The sequence below is a fragment of the Microcebus murinus genome, unplaced genomic scaffold, assembly GCF_040939455.1.
Source record: "Microcebus murinus isolate Inina unplaced genomic scaffold, M.murinus_Inina_mat1.0 scaf036_hap2_Mmur4.0, whole genome shotgun sequence".
Classification (NCBI taxonomy): domain Eukaryota; kingdom Metazoa; phylum Chordata; class Mammalia; order Primates; family Cheirogaleidae; genus Microcebus; species Microcebus murinus.
The window spans coordinates 189,623-206,443 of record NW_027438982.1 but is presented as its reverse complement, the minus strand read 5'-3'; the positions used below and the strand labels follow the sequence as shown (position 1 = coordinate 206,443).

Here is a 16,821-nt window from a genome sequence, read left to right as displayed (position 1 = left end):
TCTTCTTTTTTTTTTTTTTGTTTTGCCTCTTGTTCTGTCCCCTTTCTGGGAGCGAGTCGGCGGCCCGGGGTGGGGGTCACCCCCACCCTCAGCGCCCGCCGCGGTGCCTGGCGCCCCAGCCCGCACCGTGGGGCCTCCTCTTGTCCCAAGCCGCGACACCGCCGTCACGCGGCAGCATGCGTGGCTTCTGGACTGTCAGGTCTCAGACCAAAGGTCTGCTCTGTGGGAACCGACACGCTGGAGGAAACCTTGAGAGTCTGAGAGGGGAGGGAGTTCCAGAAGAAGGCCAGGATGTCATTTTGAGGGAGTATGTGACCAGAACTCGTCCCGTTGCTTTTGGGGTTCTATGGGCTACACGTAGGAATCTTTGGTGGTGGCACCTGATGTTGGGGGATCCGGAGTCACACCCAGACCTGCTCCACAGGCCTCCTTTTACTTTTCTCTTCGGATTCATTATGTTTAAAAAGTGTCTCTTATCTCTATGATTGCATTTTCTTTTCTCTCTCTTTTCAAGCAGATGATGGGAGTCCAAGTATTAAGGTGACATGTGTTGCCCGTGCCCCCCTCCCCCCTGTGTTCTTATTCATTTACCTCTGATGTTGTTCCAGCGTATTGTGGGGGTACCAATGTTAAGGTCGGGTACGTTGCCCTCTCCCAGCCTCCCCCCTCGGGTCAGAGCCTCAAGTGCGCCCATCCCCCAGTCGGTGCGCACCCACCCCGTTCCTAATGGAGGTGTATGCCCATCCCCTCCCCCCACCCGCCCGACACCCACCCGATGAAGGTGATTCCTCTGTGTCCACTTAGGTGTCCATCGGTTCGTACCCATTTGCTGATGAGCGCGAGCACGTGGTGCTCGTGTGTCCATTCTTGGGCTACCTGGCTTACTGGAACGGGTTCCAGCTCTGGCCAGGAGAACCACGAGAGGTGCCCTCTCACCGCTGCTCCTCCTAGCTGAATAGCACTCCGTGGTGTCCACGCGCCACATTTCATTTACGCACTCGTGGGTCGATGGGCACTCGGGTCGCTTCCAGGTCTTTGCGATTGTGACTTGTGCCCTGACTCTAACCCTAACCCTTACCCAGCCCGTCTCCTCCTCGGCCCCTGCCTGACTGACTCCTTCCCGCCCGGCCTGTCACCTGTCACCGTCCTCTGCCCCTGCCTGACACGCTCCTCCCCGCCCGGGGCCGTCACCGTCCTCGGCCCCTGCCTGACGGGGCTCCTCCGTCGCCTGGGCCTTCCAAGGGCTTGGTGTGGACGCTGGTTCCAGGACGCCCTCCCAGGAACCCGGTAGCAGGGCGGCCGCTGCGTCTCGCGCCACCCAACCGTCCGCCGGCCGGCGGCCGGCGCTAAGTGGCCTGCGGGGGACGTGCCCCCACTGTGGGGCGGGCGCCCAGCCTGGTGTCTTCTCTGAGGCCCCGTGGCTGCTTTTCCCCCCCGCAAGGGGAGAGCCGCGGAGGTGGGGACCGCCTCCTCGTGGGGACGTACACCCAGCTCTCCACGTCGGATTCCGGGGCTCTCTGTCCTGCCAGAAGGCCCAGCTGGCCTGCGGGTCCTTAGAGTGGCAAAAACATCCGAAAACTGAGATTGAGGGTCCGGTGGTTGTCTGCACTTTTGTGCTGGGCACCCCAGGGAGGCCCGGGGGCTGGCTGGACAACGCGGTCTGCTGGGCAGGGGGGGGGTTTGGAGGAGCAACTGATGCCCTTTGCACTTTGGGTAGCAAGTGTCTGAGGTGTCTCTGAGCCCTGCGCCATGTCGGGGGGTGGGGTGGGGGGGTGGGAGGTCGGGGGGGGGTGGAGGAGCAGGAGGAGGAGGAGGAGGAGGTGGGAAGGGCCGTGGCCTGCAGTCGTGTTCCCGGGGTGGCTTCTTCCACAGGCTGCTTGGCCTGGGCTCCCTGCACCTGGGCCTTTGGAGGACTGGCCCTGTGCTTGCCAACGCTTCCCCTGCTGGGACCCAGAGCTGGGAGGTTGCATCTCTCAGCCCTGGGTCGGGCAGAGCCCCAGCGGGCCATGCCCACAACCTCTCTCAGCACGGGTCCCCCAGAAGGCTCCTTTGGGACCAGGATTCTCTTGCGGGTGACTCTTTAAGGTCTGGCCCCTGGATGGAGGGGCACCAGGAGTAGAGGAGCAGGAAGGGGAAGGGGGTGGCCATGCGAGGGGACACTTTCAGGCCAAGTCCCAGCTTCAGCCTGATCCTCCTGGGAACCCCGGTGTGTACGTCACACCTCCTGGTTGTCCCGCTCTGAGACAAGGGCTCTGAGACAAGGAGCCGGGCTTCGCATTCCCCCAGCAGCCAGTCGTGGGCTGAGGACACCTGGGGCGTTGGGAACTCCCTGGCTTCTCCTTGGCTTAACATCTGGAGCTGCTTGTGAATCGTGCCGCCACACACACCCGAGTGCAGGTGTCTTCTGCACAGACTGCGGGCCTCGCTCTTCTGAATGCCGCTAGCTCGCCACCCACCCACGGGTGAACCTGGTCAGGGTACTTTCTCTCGGGGGCAGACTCTCATCCTGGCGGGCTACCGGTGTTTCTGTTTGCTCGTTTCTTTCTTCCATTTCGGGAAAGGCTTCCTTACTGGGTGTGGAAATCTCCTATGCCTTTCCTCGCCTATTCTGTCAGCTTTAAAATTCTCTTTCAGTTGCCACCCTCACAGATGGATTAGGAAACTCTTTCCGGTGCACTCATTAGTGAAATGACCTCAATGAAGCTGGAATCCAATATCTAATCGCCGATTTTTAGCGAGTCCACACGCCAGGGTGGTCGGGGTCCAATGCAGCCCCGGCCAGGCCCAGGCCCCTTGGACTGGGCCACAGGAGGACACAGAGGAGGGTCCCGGCCCCCACGGTCGCGTTGCCGGCAGTTCTCCAAGGGCTTGGGCGTTTTCCAGAGGTAGGAGATGGAGGGGACTGATTTCTTCAGCGCCCCACAAACCACGCCACCCCACCCATGGGACACATCCCTAGAGAGAGAGACGCCCCATACACTCGCTCCCCTCCCCCATGCGCTGTGCCCCAGCCCGGGCCCGGGGGAATAGGCGGCAGCCCACCCACAGGGTGGGGGGCACAGCTGAAAGGGGTTGTCAGGGATGGCGGCCCCTGCCTGGGGTCAAAGGGCGGGCGACCCGCGCGTGCGCAATCGGCGGCGGCGGCGGCGGCGGCGGCGGCGGCGGCGGCCACGAGCTGGGGGTGGGCCAGGCGAGGAGAGGAAGGGGGCTGGAAGGTCTCCACCTTGGCGAGTCCAGCCGTGGAGGCGCATCTTGTGTGAGTGTGAGTGAGTGAGTGTGAGTGTGTGTGTGTGTGTGTGTGTGTGTGTATAGAGAGACAGCCCCCCACCCCGGCCCGCCGCTCCCTGCCCGCCCCGCCCCGCCTGTCACCCCCGTCCCTCGGAGCCCGCCGGACCCGGCCGGTGAACTCAACAGGCCCGGCCCGGTGCGGGTCAGCGCCGGCGCGGGGCCTGGGGCGGGGGGAGGAGGCGGCGGGGAAGCGCAGAGAGGCTCGGCTTCTTGAGCGGGGCAGGGGCGCCCTCCGCCGTCTAGGGCCACACCACCCTGAACGCGCCCGATCTCGTCTGGTCTCGGAAGCTAAGCAGGGTCGGGCCTGGTTAGTACTTGGATGGGAGACCGCCTGGGAATACCGGGTGCCGTAGGCTTCTTCTTTTTTTTTTTTTTGTTTTGCCTCTTGTTCTGTCCCCTTTCTGGGAGCGAGTCGGCGGCCCGGGGTGGGGGTCACCCCCACCCTCAGCGCCCGCCGCGGTGCCTGGCGCCCCAGCCCGCACCGTGGGGCCTCCTCTTGTCCCAAGCCGCGACACCGCCGTCACGCGGCAGCATGCGTGGCTTCTGGACTGTCAGGTCTCAGACCAAAGGTCTGCTCTGTGGGAACCGACACGCTGGAGGAAACCTTGAGAGTCTGAGAGGGGAGGGAGTTCCAGAAGAAGGCCAGGATGTCATTTTGAGGGAGTATGTGACCAGAACTCGTCCCGTTGCTTTTGGGGTTCTATGGGCTACACGTAGGAATCTTTGGTGGTGGCACCTGATGTTGGGGGATCCGGAGTCACACCCAGACCTGCTCCACAGGCCTCCTTTTACTTTTCTCTTCGGATTCATTATGTTTAAAAAGTGTCTCTTATCTCTATGATTGCATTTTCTTTTCTCTCTCTTTTCAAGCAGATGATGGGAGTCCAAGTATTAAGGTGACATGTGTTGCCCGTGCCCCCCTCCCCCCTGTGTTCTTATTCATTTACCTCTGATGTTGTTCCAGCGTATTGTGGGGGTACCAATGTTAAGGTCGGGTACGTTGCCCTCTCCCAGCCTCCCCCCTCGGGTCAGAGCCTCAAGTGCGCCCATCCCCCAGTCGGTGCGCACCCACCCCGTTCCTAATGGAGGTGTATGCCCATCCCCTCCCCCCACCCGCCCGACACCCACCCGATGAAGGTGATTCCTCTGTGTCCACTTAGGTGTCCATCGGTTCGTACCCATTTGCTGATGAGCGCGAGCACGTGGTGCTCGTGTGTCCATTCTTGGGCTACCTGGCTTACTGGAACGGGTTCCAGCTCTGGCCAGGAGAACCACGAGAGGTGCCCTCTCACCGCTGCTCCTCCTAGCTGAATAGCACTCCGTGGTGTCCACGCGCCACATTTCATTTACGCACTCGTGGGTCGATGGGCACTCGGGTCGCTTCCAGGTCTTTGCGATTGTGACTTGTGCCCTGACTCTAACCCTAACCCTTACCCAGCCCGTCTCCTCCTCGGCCCCTGCCTGACTGACTCCTTCCCGCCCGGCCTGTCACCTGTCACCGTCCTCTGCCCCTGCCTGACACGCTCCTCCCCGCCCGGGGCCGTCACCGTCCTCGGCCCCTGCCTGACGGGGCTCCTCCGTCGCCTGGGCCTTCCAAGGGCTTGGTGTGGACGCTGGTTCCAGGACGCCCTCCCAGGAACCCGGTAGCAGGGCGGCCGCTGCGTCTCGCGCCACCCAACCGTCCGCCGGCCGGCGGCCGGCGCTAAGTGGCCTGCGGGGGACGTGCCCCCACTGTGGGGCGGGCGCCCAGCCTGGTGTCTTCTCTGAGGCCCCGTGGCTGCTTTTCCCCCCCGCAAGGGGAGAGCCGCGGAGGTGGGGACCGCCTCCTCGTGGGGACGTACACCCAGCTCTCCACGTCGGATTCCGGGGCTCTCTGTCCTGCCAGAAGGCCCAGCTGGCCTGCGGGTCCTTAGAGTGGCAAAAACATCCGAAAACTGAGATTGAGGGTCCGGTGGTTGTCTGCACTTTTGTGCTGGGCACCCCAGGGAGGCCCGGGGGCTGGCTGGACAACGCGGTCTGCTGGGCAGGGGGGGGGTTTGGAGGAGCAACTGATGCCCTTTGCACTTTGGGTAGCAAGTGTCTGAGGTGTCTCTGAGCCCTGCGCCATGTCGGGGGGTGGGGTGGGGGGGTGGGAGGTCGGGGGGGGGTGGAGGAGCAGGAGGAGGAGGAGGAGGAGGTGGGAAGGGCCGTGGCCTGCAGTCGTGTTCCCGGGGTGGCTTCTTCCACAGGCTGCTTGGCCTGGGCTCCCTGCACCTGGGCCTTTGGAGGACTGGCCCTGTGCTTGCCAACGCTTCCCCTGCTGGGACCCAGAGCTGGGAGGTTGCATCTCTCAGCCCTGGGTCGGGCAGAGCCCCAGCGGGCCATGCCCACAACCTCTCTCAGCACGGGTCCCCCAGAAGGCTCCTTTGGGACCAGGATTCTCTTGCGGGTGACTCTTTAAGGTCTGGCCCCTGGATGGAGGGGCACCAGGAGTAGAGGAGCAGGAAGGGGAAGGGGGTGGCCATGCGAGGGGACACTTTCAGGCCAAGTCCCAGCTTCAGCCTGATCCTCCTGGGAACCCCGGTGTGTACGTCACACCTCCTGGTTGTCCCGCTCTGAGACAAGGGCTCTGAGACAAGGAGCCGGGCTTCGCATTCCCCCAGCAGCCAGTCGTGGGCTGAGGACACCTGGGGCGTTGGGAACTCCCTGGCTTCTCCTTGGCTTAACATCTGGAGCTGCTTGTGAATCGTGCCGCCACACACACCCGAGTGCAGGTGTCTTCTGCACAGACTGCGGGCCTCGCTCTTCTGAATGCCGCTAGCTCGCCACCCACCCACGGGTGAACCTGGTCAGGGTACTTTCTCTCGGGGGCAGACTCTCATCCTGGCGGGCTACCGGTGTTTCTGTTTGCTCGTTTCTTTCTTCCATTTCGGGAAAGGCTTCCTTACTGGGTGTGGAAATCTCCTATGCCTTTCCTCGCCTATTCTGTCAGCTTTAAAATTCTCTTTCAGTTGCCACCCTCACAGATGGATTAGGAAACTCTTTCCGGTGCACTCATTAGTGAAATGACCTCAATGAAGCTGGAATCCAATATCTAATCGCCGATTTTTAGCGAGTCCACACGCCAGGGTGGTCGGGGTCCAATGCAGCCCCGGCCAGGCCCAGGCCCCTTGGACTGGGCCACAGGAGGACACAGAGGAGGGTCCCGGCCCCCACGGTCGCGTTGCCGGCAGTTCTCCAAGGGCTTGGGCGTTTTCCAGAGGTAGGAGATGGAGGGGACTGATTTCTTCAGCGCCCCACAAACCACGCCACCCCACCCATGGGACACATCCCTAGAGAGAGAGACGCCCCATACACTCGCTCCCCTCCCCCATGCGCTGTGCCCCAGCCCGGGCCCGGGGGAATAGGCGGCAGCCCACCCACAGGGTGGGGGGCACAGCTGAAAGGGGTTGTCAGGGATGGCGGCCCCTGCCTGGGGTCAAAGGGCGGGCGACCCGCGCGTGCGCAATCGGCGGCGGCGGCGGCGGCGGCGGCGGCGGCGGCGGCCACGAGCTGGGGGTGGGCCAGGCGAGGAGAGGAAGGGGGCTGGAAGGTCTCCACCTTGGCGAGTCCAGCCGTGGAGGCGCATCTTGTGTGAGTGTGAGTGAGTGAGTGTGAGTGTGTGTGTGTGTGTGTGTGTGTGTGTATAGAGAGACAGCCCCCCACCCCGGCCCGCCGCTCCCTGCCCGCCCCGCCCCGCCTGTCACCCCCGTCCCTCGGAGCCCGCCGGACCCGGCCGGTGAACTCAACAGGCCCGGCCCGGTGCGGGTCAGCGCCGGCGCGGGGCCTGGGGCGGGGGGAGGAGGCGGCGGGGAAGCGCAGAGAGGCTCGGCTTCTTGAGCGGGGCAGGGGCGCCCTCCGCCGTCTAGGGCCACACCACCCTGAACGCGCCCGATCTCGTCTGGTCTCGGAAGCTAAGCAGGGTCGGGCCTGGTTAGTACTTGGATGGGAGACCGCCTGGGAATACCGGGTGCCGTAGGCTTCTTCTTTTTTTTTTTTTTGTTTTGCCTCTTGTTCTGTCCCCTTTCTGGGAGCGAGTCGGCGGCCCGGGGTGGGGGTCACCCCCACCCTCAGCGCCCGCCGCGGTGCCTGGCGCCCCAGCCCGCACCGTGGGGCCTCCTCTTGTCCCAAGCCGCGACACCGCCGTCACGCGGCAGCATGCGTGGCTTCTGGACTGTCAGGTCTCAGACCAAAGGTCTGCTCTGTGGGAACCGACACGCTGGAGGAAACCTTGAGAGTCTGAGAGGGGAGGGAGTTCCAGAAGAAGGCCAGGATGTCATTTTGAGGGAGTATGTGACCAGAACTCGTCCCGTTGCTTTTGGGGTTCTATGGGCTACACGTAGGAATCTTTGGTGGTGGCACCTGATGTTGGGGGATCCGGAGTCACACCCAGTCCTGCTCCACAGGCCTCCTTTTACTTTTCTCTTCGGATTCATTATGTTTAAAAAGTGTCTCTTATCTCTATGATTGCATTTTCTTTTCTCTCTCTTTTCAAGCAGATGATGGGAGTCCAAGTATTAAGGTGACATGTGTTGCCCGTGCCCCCCTCCCCCCTGTGTTCTTATTCATTTACCTCTGATGTTGTTCCAGCGTATTGTGGGGGTACCAATGTTAAGGTCGGGTACGTTGCCCTCTCCCAGCCTCCCCCCTCGGGTCAGAGCCTCAAGTGCGCCCATCCCCCAGTCGGTGCGCACCCACCCCGTTCCTAATGGAGGTGTATGCCCATCCCCTCCCCCCACCCGCCCGACACCCACCCGATGAAGGTGATTCCTCTGTGTCCACTTAGGTGTCCATCGGTTCGTACCCATTTGCTGGTGAGCGCGAGCACGTGGTGCTCGTGTGTCCATTCTTGGGCTACCTGGCTTACTGGAACGGGTTCCAGCTCTGGCCAGGAGAACCACGAGAGGTGCCCTCTCACCGCTGCTCCTCCTAGCTGAATAGCACTCCGTGGTGTCCACGCGCCACATTTCATTTACGCACTCGTGGGTCGATGGGCACTCGGGTCGCTTCCAGGTCTTTGCGATTGTGACTTGTGCCCTGACTCTAACCCTAACCCTTACCCAGCCCGTCTCCTCCTCGGCCCCTGCCTGACTGACTCCTTCCCGCCCGGCCTGTCACCTGTCACCGTCCTCTGCCCCTGCCTGACACGCTCCTCCCCGCCCGGGCCGTCACCGTCCTCGGCCCCTGCCTGACGGGGCTCCTCCGTCGCCTGGGCCTTCCAAGGGCTTGGTGTGGACGCTGGTTCCAGGACGCCCTCCCAGGAACCCGGTAGCAGGGCGGCCGCAGCGTCTCGCGCCACCCAACCGTCCGCCGGCCGGCGGCCGGCGCTAAGTGGCCTGCGGGGGACGTGCCCCCACTGTGGGGCGGGCGCCCAGCCTGGTGTCTTCTCTGAGGCCCCGTGGCTGCTTTTCCCCCCCGCAAGGGGAGAGCCGCGGAGGTGGGGACCGCCTCCTCGTGGGGACGTACACCCAGCTCTCCACGTCGGATTCCGGGGCTCTCTGTCCTGCCAGAAGGCCCAGCTGGCCTGCGGGTCCTTAGAGTGGCAAAAACATCCGAAAACTGAGATTGAGGGTCCGGTGGTTGTCTGCACTTTTGTGCTGGGCACCCCAGGGAGGCCCGGGGGCTGGCTGGACAACGCGGTCTGCTGGGCAGGGGGGGGGTTTGGAGGAGCAACTGATGCCCTTTGCACTTTGGGTAGCAAGTGTCTGAGGTGTCTCTGAGCCCTGCGCCATGTCGGGGGGTGGGGTGGGGGGGTGGGAGGTCGGGGGGGGGGTGGAGGAGCAGGAGGAGGAGGAGGAGGAGGTGGGAAGGGCCGTGGCCTGCAGTCGTGTTCCCGGGGTGGCTTCTTCCACAGGCTGCTTGGCCTGGGCTCCCTGCACCTGGGCCTTTGGAGGACTGGCCCTGTGCTTGCCAACGCTTCCCCTGCAGGGACCCAGAGCTGGGAGGTTGCATCTCTCAGCCCTGGGTCGGGCAGAGCCCCAGCGGGCCATGCCCACAACCTCTCTCAGCACGGGTCCCCCAGAAGGCTCCTTTGGGACCAGGATTCTCTTGCGGGTGACTCTTTAAGGTCTGGCCCCTGGATGGAGGGGCACCAGGAGTAGAGGAGCAGGAAGGGGAAGGGGGTGGCCATGCGAGGGGACACTTTCAGGCCAAGTCCCAGCTTCAGCCTGATCCTCCTGGGAACCCCGGGGTGTACGTCACACCTCCTGGTTGTCCCGCTCTGAGACAAGGGCTCTGAGACAAGGAGCCGGGCTTCGCATTCCCCCAGCAGCCAGTCGTGGGCTGAGGACACCTGGGGCGTTGGGAACTCCCTGGCTTCTCCTTGGCTTAACATCTGGAGCTGCTTGTGAATCGTGCCGCCACACACACCCGAGTGCAGGTGTCTTCTGCACAGACTGCGGGCCTCGCTCTTCTGAATGCCGCTAGCTCGCCACCCACCCACGGGTGAACCTGGTCAGGGTACTTTCTCTCGGGGGCAGACTCTCATCCTGGCGGGCTACCGGTGTTTCTGTTTGCTCGTTTCTTTCTTCCATTTCGGGAAAGGCTTCCTTACTGGGTGTGGAAATCTCCTATGCCTTTCCTCGCCTATTCTGTCAGCTTTAAAATTCTCTTTCAGTTGCCACCCTCACAGATGGATTAGGAAACTCTTTCCGGTGCACTCATTAGTGAAATGACCTCAATGAAGCTGGAATCCAATATCTAATCGCCGATTTTTAGCGAGTCCACACGCCAGGGTGGTCGGGGTCCAATGCAGCCCCGGCCAGGCCCAGGCCCCTTGGACTGGGCCACAGGAGGACCCAGAGGAGGGTCCCGGCCCCCACGGTCGCGTTGCCGGCAGTTCTCCAAGGGCTTGGGCGTTTTCCAGAGGTAGGAGATGGAGGGGACTGATTTCTTCAGCGCCCCACAAACCACGCCACCCCACCCATGGGACACATCCCTAGAGAGAGAGAGAGACGCCCCATACACTCGCTCCCCTCCCCCATGCGCTGTGCCCCAGCCCGGGCCCAGGGGAATAGGCGGCAGCCCACCCACAGGGTGGGGGGCGCAGCTGAAAGGGGTTGTGGGGATGGCGGCCCCTGCCTGGGGTCAAAGGGCGGGCGACCCGCGCGTGCGCAATCGGCGGCGGCGGCGGCGGCGGCGGCGGCGGCGGCGGCGGCCACGAGCTGGGGGTGGGCCAGGCGAGGAGAGGAAGGGGGCTGGAAGGTCTCCACCTTGGCGAGTCCAGCCGTGGAGGCGCATCTTGTGTGAGTGTGAGTGAGTGAGTGTGAGTGTGTGTGTGTGTGTGTGTGTGTGTGTGTGTATAGAGAGACAGCCCCCCACCCCGGCCCGCCGCTCCCTGCCCGCCCCGCCCCGCCTGTCACCCCCGTCCCTCGGAGCCCGCCGGACCCGGCCGGTGAACTCAACAGGCCCGGCCCGGTGCGGGTCAGCGCCGGCGCGGGGCCTGGGGCGGGGGGAGGAGGCGGCGGGGAAGCGCAGAGAGGCTCGGCTTCTTGAGCGGGGCAGGGGCGCCCTCCGCCGTCTAGGGCCACACCACCCTGAACGCGCCCGATCTCGTCTGGTCTCGGAAGCTAAGCAGGGTCGGGCCTGGTTAGTACTTGGATGGGAGACCGCCTGGGAATACCGGGTGCCGTAGGCTTCTTCTTTTTTTTTTTTTTGTTTTGCCTCTTGTTCTGTCCCCTTTCTGGGAGCGAGTCGGCGGCCCGGGGTGGGGGTCACCCCCACCCTCAGCGCCCGCCGCGGTGCCTGGCGCCCCAGCCCGCACCGTGGGGCCTCCTCTTGTCCCAAGCCGCGACACCGCCGTCACGCGGCAGCATGCGTGGCTTCTGGACTGTCAGGTCTCAGACCAAAGGTCTGCTCTGTGGGAACCGACACGCTGGAGGAAACCTTGAGAGTCTGAGAGGGGAGGGAGTTCCAGAAGAAGGCCAGGATGTCATTTTGAGGGAGTATGTGACCAGAACTCGTCCCGTTGCTTTTGGGGTTCTATGGGCTACACGTAGGAATCTTTGGTGGTGGCACCTGATGTTGGGGGATCCGGAGTCACACCCAGACCTGCTCCACAGGCCTCCTTTTACTTTTCTCTTCGGATTCATTATGTTTAAAAAGTGTCTCTTATCTCTATGATTGCATTTTCTTTTCTCTCTCTTTTCAAGCAGATGATGGGAGTCCAAGTATTAAGGTGACATGTGTTGCCCGTGCCCCCCTCCCCCCTGTGTTCTTATTCATTTACCTCTGATGTTGTTCCAGCGTATTGTGGGGGTACCAATGTTAAGGTCGGGTACGTTGCCCTCTCCCAGCCTCCCCCCTCGGGTCAGAGCCTCAAGTGCGCCCATCCCCCAGTCGGTGCGCACCCACCCCGTTCCTAATGGAGGTGTATGCCCATCCCCTCCCCCCACCCGCCCGACACCCACCCGATGAAGGTGATTCCTCTGTGTCCACTTAGGTGTCCATCGGTTCGTACCCATTTGCTGGTGAGCGCGAGCACGTGGTGCTCGTGTGTCCATTCTTGGGCTACCTGGCTTACTGGAACGGGTTCCAGCTCTGGCCAGGAGAACCACGAGAGGTGCCCTCTCACCGCTGCTCCTCCTAGCTGAATAGCACTCCGTGGTGTCCACGCGCCACATTTCATTTACGCACTCGTGGGTCGATGGGCACTCGGGTCGCTTCCAGGTCTTTGCGATTGTGACTTGTGCCCTGACTCTAACCCTAACCCTTACCCAGCCCGTCTCCTCCTCGGCCCCTGCCTGACTGACTCCTTCCCGCCCGGCCTGTCACCTGTCACCGTCCTCTGCCCCTGCCTGACACGCTCCTCCCCGCCCGGGCCGTCACCGTCCTCGGCCCCTGCCTGACGGGGCTCCTCCGTCGCCTGGGCCTTCCAAGGGCTTGGTGTGGACGCTGGTTCCAGGACGCCCTCCCAGGAACCCGGTAGCAGGGCGGCCGCAGCGTCTCGCGCCACCCAACCGTCCGCCGGCCGGCGGCCGGCGCTAAGTGGCCTGCGGGGGACGTGCCCCCACTGTGGGGCGGGCGCCCAGCCTGGTGTCTTCTCTGAGGCCCCGTGGCTGCTTTTCCCCCCCGCAAGGGGAGAGCCGCGGAGGTGGGGACCGCCTCCTCGTGGGGACGTACACCCAGCTCTCCACGTCGGATTCCGGGGCTCTCTGTCCTGCCAGAAGGCCCAGCTGGCCTGCGGGTCCTTAGAGTGGCAAAAACATCCGAAAACTGAGATTGAGGGTCCGGTGGTTGTCTGCACTTTTGTGCTGGGCACCCCAGGGAGGCCCGGGGGCTGGCTGGACAACGCGGTCTGCTGGGCAGGGGGGGGGTTTGGAGGAGCAACTGATGCCCTTTGCACTTTGGGTAGCAAGTGTCTGAGGTGTCTCTGAGCCCTGCGCCATGTCGGGGGGTGGGGTGGGGGGGTGGGAGGTCGGGGGGGGGGTGGAGGAGCAGGAGGAGGAGGAGGAGGAGGTGGGAAGGGCCGTGGCCTGCAGTCGTGTTCCCGGGGTGGCTTCTTCCACAGGCTGCTTGGCCTGGGCTCCCTGCACCTGGGCCTTTGGAGGACTGGCCCTGTGCTTGCCAACGCTTCCCCTGCAGGGACCCAGAGCTGGGAGGTTGCATCTCTCAGCCCTGGGTCGGGCAGAGCCCCAGCGGGCCATGCCCACAACCTCTCTCAGCACGGGTCCCCCAGAAGGCTCCTTTGGGACCAGGATTCTCTTGCGGGTGACTCTTTAAGGTCTGGCCCCTGGATGGAGGGGCACCAGGAGTAGAGGAGCAGGAAGGGGAAGGGGGTGGCCATGCGAGGGGACACTTTCAGGCCAAGTCCCAGCTTCAGCCTGATCCTCCTGGGAACCCCGGGGTGTACGTCACACCTCCTGGTTGTCCCGCTCTGAGACAAGGGCTCTGAGACAAGGAGCCGGGCTTCGCATTCCCCCAGCAGCCAGTCGTGGGCTGAGGACACCTGGGGCGTTGGGAACTCCCTGGCTTCTCCTTGGCTTAACATCTGGAGCTGCTTGTGAATCGTGCCGCCACACACACCCGAGTGCAGGTGTCTTCTGCACAGACTGCGGGCCTCGCTCTTCTGAATGCCGCTAGCTCGCCACCCACCCACGGGTGAACCTGGTCAGGGTACTTTCTCTCGGGGGCAGACTCTGATCCTGGCGGGCTACCGGTGTTTCTGTTTGCTCGTTTCTTTCTTCCATTTCGGGAAAGGCTTCCTTACTGGGTGTGGAAATCTCCTATGCCTTTCCTCGCCTATTCTGTCAGCTTTAAAATTCTCTTTCAGTTGCCACCCTCACAGATGGATTAGGAAACTCTTTCCGGTGCACTCATTAGTGAAATGACCTCAATGAAGCTGGAATCCAATATCTAATCGCCGATTTTTAGCGAGTCCACACGCCAGGGTGGTCGGGGTCCAATGCAGCCCCGGCCAGGCCCAGGCCCCTTGGACTGGGCCACAGGAGGACCCAGAGGAGGGTCCCGGCCCCCACGGTCGCGTTGCCGGCAGTTCTCCAAGGGCTTGGGCGTTTTCCAGAGGTAGGAGATGGAGGGGACTGATTTCTTCAGCGCCCCACAAACCACGCCACCCCACCCATGGGACACATCCCTAGAGAGAGAGAGAGACGCCCCATACACTCGCTCCCCTCCCCCATGCGCTGTGCCCCAGCCCGGGCCCGGGGGAATAGGCGGCAGCCCACCCACAGGGTGGGGGGCGCAGCTGAAAGGGGTTGTGGGGATGGCGGCCCCTGCCTGGGGTCAAAGGGCGGGCGACCCGCGCGTGCGCAATCGGCGGCGGCGGCGGCGGCGGCGGCGGCGGCGGCGGCGGCCACGAGCTGGGGGTGGGCCAGGCGAGGAGAGGAAGGGGGCTGGAAGGTCTCCACCTTGGCGAGTCCAGCCGTGGAGGCGCATCTTGTGTGAGTGTGAGTGAGTGAGTGTGAGTGTGTGTGTGTGTGTGTGTGTGTGTGTGTGTATAGAGAGACAGCCCCCCACCCCGGCCCGCCGCTCCCTGCCCGCCCCGCCCCGCCTGTCACCCCCGTCCCTCGGAGCCCGCCGGACCCGGCCGGTGAACTCAACAGGCCCGGCCCGGTGCGGGTCAGCGCCGGCGCGGGGCCTGGGGCGGGGGGAGGAGGCGGCGGGGAAGCGCAGAGAGGCTCGGCTTCTTGAGCGGGGCAGGGGCGCCCTCCGCCGTCTAGGGCCACACCACCCTGAACGCGCCCGATCTCGTCTGGTCTCGGAAGCTAAGCAGGGTCGGGCCTGGTTAGTACTTGGATGGGAGACCGCCTGGGAATACCGGGTGCCGTAGGCTTCTTCTTTTTTTTTTTTTTGTTTTGCCTCTTGTTCTGTCCCCTTTCTGGGAGCGAGTCGGCGGCCCGGGGTGGGGGTCACCCCCACCCTCAGCGCCCGCCGCGGTGCCTGGCGCCCCAGCCCGCACCGTGGGGCCTCCTCTTGTCCCAAGCCGCGACACCGCCGTCACGCGGCAGCATGCGTGGCTTCTGGACTGTCAGGTCTCAGACCAAAGGTCTGCTCTGTGGGAACCGACACGCTGGAGGAAACCTTGAGAGTCTGAGAGGGGAGGGAGTTCCAGAAGAAGGCCAGGATGTCATTTTGAGGGAGTATGTGACCAGAACTCGTCCCGTTGCTTTTGGGGTTCTATGGGCTACACGTAGGAATCTTTGGTGGTGGCACCTGATGTTGGGGGATCCGGAGTCACACCCAGACCTGCTCCACAGGCCTCCTTTTACTTTTCTCTTCGGATTCATTATGTTTAAAAAGTGTCTCTTATCTCTATGATTGCATTTTCTTTTCTCTCTCTTTTCAAGCAGATGATGGGAGTCCAAGTATTAAGGTGACATGTGTTGCCCGTGCCCCCCTCCCCCCTGTGTTCTTATTCATTTACCTCTGATGTTGTTCCAGCGTATTGTGGGGGTACCAATGTTAAGGTCGGGTACGTTGCCCTCTCCCAGCCTCCCCCCTCGGGTCAGAGCCTCAAGTGCGCCCATCCCCCAGTCGGTGCGCACCCACCCCGTTCCTAATGGAGGTGTATGCCCATCCCCTCCCCCCACCCGCCCGACACCCACCCGATGAAGGTGATTCCTCTGTGTCCACTTAGGTGTCCATCGGTTCGTACCCATTTGCTGGTGAGCGCGAGCACGTGGTGCTCGTGTGTCCATTCTTGGGCTACCTGGCTTACTGGAACGGGTTCCAGCTCTGGCCAGGAGAACCACGAGAGGTGCCCTCTCACCGCTGCTCCTCCTAGCTGAATAGCACTCCGTGGTGTCCACGCGCCACATTTCATTTACGCACTCGTGGGTCGATGGGCACTCGGGTCGCTTCCAGGTCTTTGCGATTGTGACTTGTGCCCTGACTCTAACCCTAACCCTTACCCAGCCCGTCTCATCCTCGGCCCCTGCCTGACTGACTCCTTCCCGCCCGGCCTGTCACCTGTCACCGTCCTCTGCCCCTGCCTGACACGCTCCTCCCCGCCCGGGGCCGTCACCGTCCTCGGCCCCTGCCTGACGGGGCTCCTCCGTCGCCTGGGCCTTCCAAGGGCTTGGTGTGGACGCTGGTTCCAGGACGCCCTCCCAGGAACCCGGTAGCAGGGCGGCCGCAGCGTCTCGCGCCACCCAACCGTCCGCCGGCCGGCGGCCGGCGCTAAGTGGCCTGCGGGGGACGTGCCCCCACTGTGGGGCGGGCGCCCAGCCTGGTGTCTTCTCTGAGGCCCCGTGGCTGCTTTTCCCCCCCGCAAGGGGAGAGCCGCGGAGGTGGGGACCGCCTCCTCGTGGGGACGTACACCCAGCTCTCCACGTCGGATTCCGGGGCTCTCTGTCCTGCCAGAAGGCCCAGCTGGCCTGCGGGTCCTTAGAGTGGCAAAAACATCCGAAAACTGAGATTGAGGGTCCGGTGGTTGTCTGCACTTTTGTGCTGGGCACCCCAGGGAGGCCCGGGGGCTGGCTGGACAACGCGGTCTGCTGGGCAGGGGGGGGGTTTGGAGGAGCAACTGATGCCCTTTGCACTTTGGGTAGCAAGTGTCTGAGGTGTCTCTGAGCCCTGCGCCATGTCGGGGGGTGGGGTGGGGGGGTGGGAGGTCGGGGGGGGTGGAGGAGCAGGAGGAGGAGGAGGAGGAGGTGGGAAGGGCCGTGGCCTGCAGTCGTGTTCCCGGGGTGGCTTCTTCCACAGGCTGCTTGGCCTGGGCTCCCTGCACCTGGGCCTTTGGAGGACTGGCCCTGTGCTTGCCAACGCTTCCCCTGCAGGGACCCAGAGCTGGGAGGTTGCATCTCTCAGCCCTGGGTCGGGCAGAGCCCCAGCGGGCCATGCCCACAACCTCTCTCAGCACGGGTCCCCCAGAAGGCTCCTTTGGGACCAGGATTCTCTTGCGGGTGACTCTTTAAGGTCTGGCCCCTGGATGGAGGGGCACCAGGAGTAGAGGAGCAGGAAGGGGAAGGGGGTGGCCATGCGAGGGGACACTTTCAGGCCAAGTCCCAGCTTCAGCCTGATCCTCCTGGGAACCCCGGGGTGTACGTCACACCTCCT

At 63.5% G+C, this 16,821-nt stretch overlaps 4 non-coding genes across 4 annotated transcripts; all 4 read left to right on the top strand.

The window, feature by feature from the left end:
• The first annotated feature begins 3,525 nt into the window (after nt 1-3,525).
• LOC142868677 (5S ribosomal RNA) lies at nt 3,526-3,644 on the top strand. The gene has a single exon (XR_012917622.1). It is a non-coding gene; the product is annotated as a 5S ribosomal RNA (ribosomal RNA).
• A 3,525-nt stretch (nt 3,645-7,169) lies between these two features.
• Nucleotides 7,170-7,288, top strand: LOC142868676 (5S ribosomal RNA). Its single transcript, XR_012917621.1, has one exon. It is a non-coding gene; the product is annotated as a 5S ribosomal RNA (ribosomal RNA).
• Nucleotides 7,289-10,823: 3,535 nt separating this feature from the next.
• Nucleotides 10,824-10,942, top strand: LOC142868675 (5S ribosomal RNA). Its single transcript, XR_012917620.1, has one exon. It is a non-coding gene; the product is annotated as a 5S ribosomal RNA (ribosomal RNA).
• Nucleotides 10,943-14,477: 3,535 nt separating this feature from the next.
• Nucleotides 14,478-14,596, top strand: LOC142868673 (5S ribosomal RNA). The gene has a single exon (XR_012917618.1). It is a non-coding gene; the product is annotated as a 5S ribosomal RNA (ribosomal RNA).
• Nucleotides 14,597-16,821: the final 2,225 nt, after the last annotated feature.